The sequence below is a fragment of the Hyperoodon ampullatus genome (genome assembly GCF_949752795.1).
Source record: "Hyperoodon ampullatus genome assembly, chromosome: 1".
Classification (NCBI taxonomy): Eukaryota; Metazoa; Chordata; class Mammalia; order Artiodactyla; family Ziphiidae; genus Hyperoodon; species Hyperoodon ampullatus.
In genome coordinates, this window is record NC_136914.1 from 158,288,958 (window position 1) to 158,301,671 (window position 12,714).

Below are 12,714 nucleotides of genomic sequence, written 5' to 3' on the forward strand. Positions count from 1 at the left end.
TTGTGAGATAATAAACGTGTGTTGCTTTAAGCTGCTAAGTTTGTGGAAATATTGTTAGACAGTAATAGAAAACTAATATAATCTATTTCCTACAGTGGAATGACAGTCAGTTGTTGGTGTCGGGATATTTTTAGGGAAGTCCATGAAAAAGTCAAATGGGCAGTTAGTGGTATAAATACATCAAGTTACAGTTAAAATGATGCCAAGTGTCTAACTCAAACAAGGACCTATTCACCACGTAGGCTGTAGGAGGGTTGGGTATTTAGAAGGTCTTCATACTCTTGCAGCAATGCATACACACCTTGGAGATACAAAACTCTATACTCCATGAAAGACCAGACAATTGACTCTCTGCAATATGTTCTCATGAAGCTCTGAAAGAACACAAGAAAAGCTCCATTTCCCACATAGTTCTTATTAGACTGAAAAGATACCTTTAAAAATTAACCATAATGCAAATGCAGAATCAGTAGGTACATCTTTCTCATTCCTTAAAACGAAGAACAGACTTCTTCAAAACAGATGTTCAAAGGTCACTATTTTTCTTCTTTGTTAGCAACATAACATGATGTGGAGTGAAGAAACTATAGAAGAAAAAACTGCTTAAAGCAAATTCTCTTCACCCTATTTTGTTTTCTGCATCTGGAGCATGACTTCTCCAGGTTAATGGTGCTGCCGGATCAAGAGGTCCTTGGGAGCAACCCAATACAGCTGCAAACAGCTCTCACTGCCTCCCATGACCATGAGAGAGAGAGGCCCACAGAGACCCTAATCTCACATTCCCCTGTGGGAGAGTAGATAGCCAGGCTTTTTTCCTAACCTGAGGGTAGGTATATTACAAAGCTTGACTGAATTCAACTTTCAAATGGGAACCAGGACCTTTGATTTGTAGAGACACCTACCCTGCTTGGGGAAGATCAAACTGTACGTAAATGAGGGAAAATTGTGTGAACTGGCCAGGATAACCCTGAATCTAAAGTAATGCTGGAGGGTGGGATGAGGTCTCCTAGCTCTTTGAAAGCCACAGAACCAGGTTAGAGCATTGTTTGGAAATCAAAGTACAAACTAGCTCTAGAATGGTTCATGGGTCTCAGTGTTTAATCCTAGCTTGAACTGATTGGAAAAGCTGGTCTGATTATGGCCTAGAGAAGGAACTTGAAGGTGAATCCACTGGGATGGAAGAGTGATACAGGCCACGTGTGCTTTGAAGCCCAAGGACAGTGAGCCAGTGGCGGGGAGGTATGACTGTCTCCAAGTATGCACAGGACAGCCCTACAGGAAGGGAACATACTGCCTTCCAAACAATTTTAACCTCTGTTGAAAAAAACTTCTTTTGGTTGATGAGCACAGTCAAGGCTAAAACTCAACACCTTTCTAAGCAGAATAAGGCAAGGTGTAATTTGGTTTTGTGTTTGTTAGTTATTTTACTGGTTTTGTTTTCACATATCACCCAGAAGCCTCTGGACTTGTGGGCTTTTATGAAGAATTCTCACAACACTTAATCCCAAGCAACGCAATTTTGGCTAACATCCAGCCGTTGAAATAGCTGTTGAAGAAAAATGCCATTTTAAAGCAAACCACTGTAGAAAATCATTTACTGTATTTTGCTTATCAGAAGAGCTCCACAGTCATTTAGACATATGATTGCAAGTTATTTTTCCAACATTGGCACTGGTCTGGCCACAGATTCACCAGATTTTCCATCTTCAATTTGGCCCCCAGGCATTTTGCCCTCTGTGGTAGTCTTCCAGAATGAACCCGAGTTATCCACAAAGGCATCTAAACTTTTACTTTAGCTTCACTATTATAATACTTTAATTACCAAAACCTTTGAGAAAGAACCCACTGAGCTCAACTGCAAAACCTTCAAATCTACAAATTTCCATTACTGCCCATTGCTAATTCCCCTGCAGGTGGCCCACAGAGCAGCTGGGAGGGAGCAAAAATTTTGCTGCCCTTTTTCTTAGGCTGTTTTTCAATGAAACTTTTTTGGATCTAAAAAGAAAGATTCCTACTGGCCCGTGTCTTCCCTATTTCTATTTCTAAAGGACTACCAACTACTTAGACCTGTCTTTTCTAAGAATCAAACCTCCTTGCACTACATCCCAGGCCTCCAGGGAACGTTTCCATGGTTCACTGGAGCAAGTGAAGGGAAGGAAAGAGGCCAGCAATCACAAGCAGATTGTGACTCATTTCCTGCAGCATAATTGGGCTCCTGGAGTCCCTAGAGGGCCCGTCCACAGAAGCGATCCAAAGTCCTGGAGAAACAAATGTTTATGGTTTATCCATTCAATAGAGTATTATGCAGCCATTCAAATGAGTTGGTAGAGGCATGTCCAACTTCAGGGAAAGCTGTCCACAGAGTGTTGTTAATTATAAGCCTCTCCCTGGAGGTTTGGAGAGCGTAGGTTCAAATAAAACAAAAAAGTCTAAAAGAATACATACCCAAGTAGCAGCCACGGCTATTTCCAGGTTGAGTTACAATGTCTTCCTTTCTTCCTTCTCTCCCTTCCTCCTTCCTTCTTTCCTTTCTCCCTTTATTTTGAATTTTCTCAATATTCTCCAATAAGCATTTCTGACTTCAGGCATTTTCAAGAATGTTCATTGGGTTCTCTGGGTACCACTGAGTGGATGTTCAGACCCTAAAGCCTCTTCCTGTTCTGGCCTTGCCCTGTAGCCCGGTATGGCCTCTGGGACTTGCTATTCTGGCTCTGCAGTAAAATCAGACCTGGTACCTACTGTCCAAGTGACCATGGGAAATTTGGTTACTCAATGGCCCTCATCTTTCTTATCTATGAAATAAGAAACTTAACACTCAAGCACTGCTGTCAAACGAGGGAATCGTTTATTATCCAATGAGGCCAAATGAGACAGTAAATGGAAAAGTGTTTGTCAGCTGTAACCCATGTGCAATTGTTAGCTCTTATCATAGTTTCCTTGCTGTCCACACAGGAATAGGAAGGGTAGAGGGGCCCCAAGCCCAGCATGTCAGGACTGCTCCTTACAAGTGGCTTCGGGGTGTGTAGCGGTGTAATCATTAATTTTTGACAGAAATGCTGTTACTGAAATCAAATTTCCCTAGTTGTCTCAGCAATGTTTTTCTAGTCATTTTTTCCCAATTGAGTATTTAATCATAAAGGCTTTTAGAAACACTAGCTGTGAAGCATGAGGAAAGTGGTCTATAAGTAGAAGAACAGCTTATGAAAAGGCCTGAGATGTAGCCGAATGTGGGTCCTGGCTACAATGAGAATTGTAGCACCAGGGCGGCAACACATTCAAAAGCCAGATTCTCTGAAGATGCCCCAGGAGTCTCTGTGTGAGACTGGTCTTATGCCTGGGGTTAGACTGAAAACAACCATATTAATAAAAACTGCAACTCAGAATCACCCCTTTGGCAGTGAATTATAGACCCCGTGAAGAATATTTGCATAAATGAATGAGCTTCACTGCAAAAGAAAAAATGTAAATAAATCTTGCTTGTTACTCATATGTCTATACCCTGCTTCCTTACAATGTAGCCATAGATAAATTCATTTATACTTAGAAGCTTTTTGACAGAAGTCCTAAAAGCATATGCAATGATAGGTAAGAAGTATAGTGTCTCATCTACTTCAGCACGCAGACACACGTTAAAGCCCTGTGGATTTTATTTTTCAAAGAAAAGTTGCTGAAATTGTGCAATGAAAACTCAGAAATCTTTCCTCTAGATTCACCAAATGTTAACATTTTGCCTCAGTTGCTTTATCTCTTTCTCTGTCTCTATTCATAGTTTTGCTGTTGTAGTTGAACCTTTAGAAAGAAAGTTGTGAATTTTATTTCTTATGGGTCTTTCTTCGTTAATCTCAATGCTGGAAATTTGTTTCCCAAAAGTTAAAAACATTTTGGCGTTTTCAGCTTCCTTTGAAACTCTGGCTCCATTTAACTTTTCAAACAGCTGGTAGAAGGTCTCTTTGCGATTGTGTTCTTTGGTTCCGAGCCTACCCCTGCCTCTTCAGGTCCATGTGCCCTTTAAAAGGCCACTGAACGTTTCTCAAGCTTAGTTTTCATATCTGTTGGGGATGCAATTATATCTATGTCCTTAAATTAAATAGCATGGAAAGCATTTTGTAAACTACAAGTTTTCTGTGTATTTTGGAAATGTTATTCACAGTGCCAGTGAACTCACACTGACTTAGGTTCTCTGGCTTATGAATTAGCCCTAAACCACGTTTCAGGCATTTGCTGGCGCCTGCAGGAGAGCAGGCGTTTGCAGGTGCTCAAGAAGCCACCAGGGGGCTTCCCTGGTGGCGCAGTGGTTGAGAGTCCACCTGCCAATGCAGGGGACATGGGTTCGTGCCCCGGTCCGGGAAGATCCCACATGCCCCGGAGCGGCTGGGCCCGTGAGCCATGGCCGCTGAGCCTGTGCGTCCGGAGCCTGTGCTCCACAACGGGAGAGGCCACAACAGTGAGAGGCCCGTGTACCGCAAAAAAAAAAAAAAAAAAAAAAAAAAAAAAGAAGCCACCAGGGAAGACAGGGAGCTTCTCTGGGCATCTGTGATGCAGAACTGTCGTCCCTAAGGTGGTGGTTCTCTAGCATTAGTGTCAGAATCACTGCAGGGCTGTTAAAAGCCAGACTGCTGGGCCTCTGCCCTTAGATTTTGATTCAGGAGGGCTGGGGTGGGCCTGAGAATTGCATTTCTGACTCATTCTCTAGTGATGCTCACCCTGCTGGTTCCAGGACGACACTGTGAGAACCCACTGCTCTAAAACATGGTAAGGCTGGGTAGATTTGTTTCACACGTGCTTATATGTAGGAAAAGCTAAGGTCTATAGAAAAGCTTCATACTCTAAAAGTGGTGCTTTGCAAACCCTAATGGGCATGCAAGTCACCTACAGACTCTTGCTATTTGTGGATTTTGCTTCATTAGGTTTAAGGTGCGGCTCCTGAGTCTTGTTTCTGAAAGCACACAGGTGATGCTTATGCTACTGGTCCGCTGACCATACTTTGACTAACAAGGCTGAAAGGTACAGCTCATGGCCATGCATTTGATTTCTATTAAAGAAGAAAGAGAAGAGGCTGCTCCCTATTTATTCCTAAATACCCCAAGCTTCCTACTCTCAGCCAGTAGCCTGCACCTACTTTCGGCTAGCATGGACCCCACGTTCAACCCTGCAGGAACCAAGGTATGTCCTGTTGTTTTGTTTTACTTACCTTACGGAATAATATGTTAGAAAGAGCTTATATAAGAACATACAATACAAAAAGATAACTGAAAAAATTCCACTGTGCATCCATGGCTCTTGCCTGCCAAAGAGACAAAACTTGTTCATGAGAGGTGACCAAGCAGCACTACTAACCCATGATTTAAAATGCCTTCTGAATTAAATCATCATTCTCTCTCTTAACTTAAAATTTTAAAATGTCATCTCAAATATTTTGCATTTTGTGTGTGTGTGTGTGTGTGACAGAGTCAGAAGAACTGTTCAGAGGCAGAACAATTAGAATTTGTCAGTGATTTGAATAAATAGAAATAAGAATATATAAGTTAAAAAAAAAACAGTGGTAGATATCAAGAATTGGTGACCTTGAAAAGAAACTGCTTTTATTCAGAGAAGGTGGGAATTAGCAAGGGGGAGCAGGTTTGGGGGAAATGAAAAGGGAGAGGAATAATAATAAACTATAGTTCATACAGTTTGGGACTTGGTAAGTTTGGGGCTCCTTGGATTTTTTCAGTAGTTGGTTGGAAATGTAGGGGTGTAGTTTGTGGTGGCTGAGGGATGAGAATTTCAGGAAAGTCGATGTGGCAATCAACCATTGCCAAATGCTGCTGGTGTGATGATGCATGTGAGTTGAACAGTGCAACCGTGTACATGATAACAAGCAGGCTTTGAAAAAGCAATTTGATAGACCGGTTCTGCTGAAGTTCAGAGCTCAGTAGTGGTAGTAAGGCACTGGAAGGTGGATCTCATGTAAGCCACTCTTCTCTGTAGTCGGTGGAAAGGAGTAAGGAAATTTAATCTCAAACCAACGCTTATGCGAATCAGCTGGGGAGCTTGTTATATCACAGATTGCTGGGCTCCACCTCTAGGGTTTCTGACTGTACAGGTCAGATGTGAAGCCTGAGAATGTGCAATTCTAATACATTCCCATTACTGGTGCTGCAAGGTTGGGGACCACGCTTTGGAAATCATTGATTTAGTTCAGGCTTTTGCAACCTTGGCACTATTGCCATTTTAGACCAGATAATTCTTTGTTGTGCAGAGCTGTCCCATGCTTTATAGGATGTGTAACAACATATCTGGCCTCTACCCACTAGATGCCAGTGGCACCCCCAAGATGCTACAACTAAAACTATTTATAAGCATTACCAAATGTCCCCTGAGGGTCAAAATTGCCCCCAGTTGAGAAGCACAACTCTAGATAATTCAACACATCTGAAAAGACTGTCTGTGAGCAAATCCAGAACCACTGAGGGGGCTTGGTCTGAAAAATGAAGATACACGTGAAACAATGAAACAGAGTAGTAACCCATGCTCTTCGAAATTAAATGACCAAATTATGATGAGGGCTCAGTTTTTGGCTTTTAGTGTTATTAACCCCAAATAATCAGCTTGGAACTAACCTGCACTGTAATTCCAAGTTGCTTTCAGGTTTCTGCATCCTGGAGCCCTGAAAATCATTTCTAGTAAATTATCCCCAGTTCATGAATGTCCCTTTGTCTTCTACAATGGGGGCTTCCGGCTCACTACCTCACTTACATTTAAGTGTCTTCAATTATGACTTTCTTATACGGAAGGCCCTGCCATTTATTAGACAAAGCAATGTTCCTCACCAAGTTAGTAAGTTTAAATATTCCATGCTCCAAAGTTTTGTTTGATGTCTTTTTGTGTGTGACTTTTAGGCAGCATATAGTTGAGTCTTGCTTTTTTGTTTAATCCAATCTGACAGTTTTTAAATGGGGTGTTTAGACCCAGTCCCATTTATAAATAATGTTATTACTATTAGAGTTTGGTTTAAATCTACCAACTTGCTCTTTGCTTTCTATTTGTTTCATTTATTTATTGTCTTTTTCCTTTTTTCTGCTACATTATTTGAAAATTTAAAAAATATTTTATAAGATGACACCACCTGACATAAAATTACCCATTTTGAAGTGAACAATTCAGTGGCATTTATTACACTCAAAGCATTTTGCAACCATGACCTCTAGTTAGTTCTGAAACATTTAAATTACCCAAAATAAATCCCTTACCTATTAAACAGTTACTCTCCATTCCCCCCTGGCAACTGCCAATTTACTTTCTGTTTCCGTTGATTTATCTATTCTGGATATTTCACATAAATGGAATAATAGAACATGTGACATTTGTGTCTGTCTCCTTTCACTTAGCATATTTTTGAGGTTCATCCACACTGCAGCGCGTAGCAGCACTTCATTCCATTTTGTGGCTGATTAATATTCTATGAATTGATGTACCATAATTTGCTTATCTATTCATCTGTTAATGGACATGTGGTTATTTCGACCTTTTGCCTATTGTGAATAATGCTGCTATGAAAATTTGCATACAAGTATTTGTTTAAGTACCTGTTTTCAAAACTTTGTGTAGAGACTTAAGAGTGAAACTTCTGGGTTGTAGGGTAACTGTTTAACTTTGTGGAAAAACAGTTTGGCAGTTTCTCAAAGTGTTTACACCATTTTATATTCCCACTAGCAATATTCAATTCCTCTATATCTTCACCGACACTTGTTACTTTCCATTTTCTTGATTATCACCTATTTAGCAGGTGTAAAATGATATCACATTATGGTTTTAATTTGTATTTCCCTAATGACTAATTGTGATATTGTGATTTATAATAAGAAATATATATTCGGTCTTTGTCCCATTTCTGGCACAGAGCTTCTAAACCCTTAATTTCCTAAGTGAGGTGAGCAATAAAGGTTCTTTTGTTATGAGGTGAATTTTGGACCTCACCTAAGGATGGGGACTGGTTGCCAGGAGAACCAACCAAGTGATTAGAAGGTTGGAAATTTCAGTCCCACCTCCTGACGTCTGGAGAGGGGAGAGGGGCTGGAGGTTAAAGCAATTACCAATTGCCAATAATTTCATCAATCAAGCCATGTAAGGAAGCCTCCATAAACCCACAAAAGGTCAGGGTTTGAAGAGAGTCTTTGTTAATGAACACGTGGAGGTGCTGGGAGAGTGCAGCCTGGAGAGGGCATGGAAGCTCCCTGCCCCCCACCCCATACCTTGCCCTGTGCATTTCTTCCATCCTTCTGTTCCTGAGTTATATCCTTCTATAACAAATAGTAATCTAATAAGTAAAATGTTTCTCTGAATTCAATGAGCCACTCTAGCAAATTAATTGAACCCAAGGAGGCGGTCGTAGGAATCTCCAGTCTGTAGCTGATCAGTCGGAAGCACAGAGCCTGCAACTGGGGTCAGAAGTGGGGCTATGGGGGACAGTCTTGTAACACTGAATCCTTAACCTGTGGAATCTGTTGCTATCTCCAGGTAAATAATGTGGATAGGTAATGTCAGAATTGAGTTGAATTCTTGGATACCCTGCTGGTGTCCAAAAACTGTTTGTCAGTGGGTGGGGAAAGCACCCCCCCTAACACACACACATTGGAATTTCAGTCTCGGAATGCCAAAAGACTAATTATGATGAACTTTTTTTATGTGCTTATTGATCATTTGTATACATCTTTTTTTGAGAAACGTCTGTTCAAATTTTTTACCCATTTTAAATTGGGTTGTTTGTTTTGGTGAGTTGTAAAAGTTTTTACATATTCTGTTTACCAGACCCTTATGAGATATACAATTTGCAGATATTTTCTCCCATTCAGTGGGTTGTATTTTCACTCCCTTGATTGTGCCTTTTGATGCACAAGATGTTTCAATTGTCATAAAATCCATTTTACCTATATTTTTTCATTTATTTATTTATTTATTTACATCTTTATTGGAGTATAATTGCTTTACAATGGTGTGTTAGTTTCTGCTTTATAACAAAGTGAATCAGTTATACATATACATATGTTCCCATATCTCTTCCTTCTTGCATCTACCTCCCTCACACCCTCTCTATCCCACCCCTCTAGGTGGTCACAAAGCACCGAGCTGATCTCCCTGTGCTATGCAGCTGCTTCCCACTAGCTATCTGTTTTATGTTAGGTAGTGTATATATGTCCATGCCACTCTCTCACTTTGTCACAGCTTACCCTTCCCCCTCCCCATATCCTCAAGTCCATTCTCTAGTAGGTCTGTGTCTTTATTCCTGTCTTACCCCTAGGTTCTTCATGACATTTTTTTCCTTAAATTCCATATATATGTGTTAGCATACGGTATTTGTCTTTCTATTTCTGACTTACTTCACTCTGTATGACAGACTCTAGGTCCATCCACCTCATTACAAATAGCTCAATTTCGTTTCTTTTTATGGCTGAGTAATATTCCATTGTATATATGTGCCACATATTCTTTATCCATTCATCCGATGATGGACACTTAGGTTGTTTCCATTTCCTGGCTATTGTAAATAGAGCTGCAATGAACATTTTGGTACATGACTCTTTTTGAATTATGGTTTTGTCAGGGTATATGCCCAGTAGTGGGATTGCAGGGTCATACGGTAGTTCTATTTGTAGTTTTTTAAGGAACCGCCATACTGTTCTCCATAGTGGCTGTACCAATTCACATTCCCACCAGCAGTGCAAGAGTGTTCCCTTTTCTCCACACCCTCTCCAGCATTTGATTTGCATTTCTCTAATGATTAATGATGTTGAGCATTCTTTCATGTGTTTGTTGGCAGTCTGTATATCTTCTTTGGAGAAATGTCTATTTAGGTCTTCTGCCCATTTTTGGATTGGGTTGTTTCTTTTTTTTTGTTATTGAGCTGCATGAGCTGCTTGTAAATTTTGGAGGTTAATCCTTTGTCAGTTGCTTCATTTGCAAATATTTTCTCCCATTCAGAGGGTTGTCTTTTGTTCTTGTTTATGGTTTCCTTTGCTGTGCAAAAGCTTTGAAGTTTCATTAGGTCCCATTTGTTTATCTTTGTTTTTATTTCCATTTCTCTAGGAGGTGGGTCAAAAAGGATCTTGCTGTGATTTATGTCATAGAGTGTTCTGCCTATGTTTTCCTCTAAGAGTTTGATAGTGTCCGGCCTTACATTTAGGCCTTTAATCCATTTTGAGCTTATTTTGTGTATGCTGTTAGGGAGTGATCTAATCTCATACTTTTACATGTACCTGTCCAGTTTTCCCAGCACCACTTATTGAAGAGGCTGTACTTTCTCCACTGTACATTCCTGCCTCCTTTATCAAAGATAAGGTGACCATATGTGCGTGGGTTTGTCTCTGGGCTTTGTAACCTGTTCCATTGGTCTATATTTCTGTTTTTGTGCCAGTACCATACTACCTTGATTACTGTAGCCTTGTAGTATAGTCTGAAGTCAGGGAGCCTGATTCCTCCAGCTCCATTTTTCATTCTCAAGATTGCTTTGGCTATTTGGGGTCTTTTGTGTTTCCATACAAATTGTGAAATTTTTTGTTCTACTTCTGTGAAAAATGCCAGTGGTAGTTTGATAGGGATTGCATTGAATCTCTAGATTGCTTTGGGTAGTAGAGTCATTTTCACATGTTGATTCTTCCAATCCAAGAACATGGTATATCTCTCCATCTATTTGTATCATCTTTAATTTCTTTCATCAGTGTCTTATAATTTTCTGCATACAGGTCTCTTCTCTCCTTAGGTAGGTTTATTCCTAGATATTTTATCCTTTTTGTTGCAATGGTAAATGGGAGTGTTTCTTGATTTCATTTTCAGATTTTTCATCATTAGTGTATAAGAATGTCAGAGATTTCTATGCATTAATTTTGTATCCTGCTACTTTACCAAATTCATTGATTACCTCTAGTAGTTTTCTGGTAGCATCTTTAGGATTCTCTAAGTATAGTATCATGTCACCTGCAAACAGTGACAGCTTCACTTCTTCTTTTATGATTTGGATTCTTTTTATTTCCTTTTCTTCTCTGATTGCTGTGGCTAAAACTTCCAAAACTATGTTGAATAAAAGTGGTGAGAGTGGGCAACCTTGTCTTGTTCCTGATCTTAGTGGAAACGCTTTCAGTTTTTCACCATTGAGGACGATGTTGGCTGTGGGTTTGTCATATATGGCCTTTATTATGTTGAGGAAAGTTCCCTCTATGCCTACTTTCTGGAGGGTTTTTATCATAAATGGGTGTTGAATTTTGTCGAAAGCTTTCTCTGTATCTATTGGGATGATCATATGGGTTTTCTCCTTCAATTTGTTAATATGGTGTATCATGTTGATTGATTTGTGTATATTGAAGAATCCTTGCATTCCTGGAATAAACCCCACTTGATCACGGTGTATGATCCTTTTAATGTGCTGTTGGATTCTGTTTGCTAGTATTTTGGTGAGGATTTTTGTTCATCAGTGATACTGGCCTGTAGTTTTCTTTCTTTGTGATATCCTTGTCTGGTATTGGTATCAGGGTGATGGTGGCCTCGTAGAATGAGTTTGGGAGTGTTCCTTCCTCTGCTATATTTTGGAAGAGTTTGAGAAGGATAGGTGTTAGCTCTTCTCTAAATGCTTGATAGAATTCGCCTGTGAAGCCATCTGGTCCTGGGCTTTTGTTTGTTGGAAGATTTTTAATCACAGTTTCAATTTCAGTGCTTGTGATTGGTCTGTTCATATTTTCTATTTCTTCCTGATTCAGTCTTGGCAGGTTGTGCATTTCTAAGAATTTGTCCATTTCTTCCAGGTTGTCCATTTTATTGGCATAGAGTTGCTTGTAGTAATCTCTCATGATCTTTTGTATTTCTGCAGTGTCAGTTGTTACTTCTCCTTTTTCATTTTTAATTCTACTGATTTGTCTTCTCCCCTTTTTTCTTGATGAGTCTGGCTAATGGTTTATCAATTTTGTTTATCTTCTCAAAGAATCAGCTTTTAGTTTTATTGATCTTTGCTATCATTTCCTTCATTTCTTTTTCATTTATTTCTGATCTGATCTTTATGATTTCTTTCCTTCTGCTAACTTTGGGGGTTTTTTGTTCTTCTTTCTCTACTTGCTTTAGGTGCAATGTTAGGTTGTGTATTCGAGATGTTTCCTGTTTCTTAAGGTAGGATTGTATTGCTCTAAACTTCCCTCTTAGAACTGCTTTTGCTGCGTCCCATAGGTTTTGGGTCGTCGTGTCTCCATTGTCATTTGTTTCTAGGTATTTTTGGATTTCCTCTTTGATTTCTTCAGTGATCACTTCGTTATTGAGTAGTGTATTGTTTAGCCTCCATGTGTTTGTAATTTTTACAGATCTTTTCCTGTAATTGATATCTAGTCTCATAGCGTTGTGGTCAGAAAAGATACTTGATACAATTTCAATTTTCTTAAATTTACCAAGGCTTGATTTGTGACCCAAGATATGATCTATCCTGGAGAATGTTCCATGAGCACTTGAGAAAAATGTGTATTCTGTTGTTTTTGGATGGAATGTCCTATAAATATCAATTAAGTCCATCTTGTTTAATGTATCATTTAAAGCTTGTGTTTCCTTATTTATTTTCATTTTGGATGATCTGTCCATTGGTGAAGGTGGGTTCCCCTACTATGAATGTGTTACTGTCATTTCCTGTTTTATAGCTGTTAGTGTTTGCCTTTTGTATTGAGGTGCTCCTATGTTGGGTGCATAAATATTTACAATTGTTAT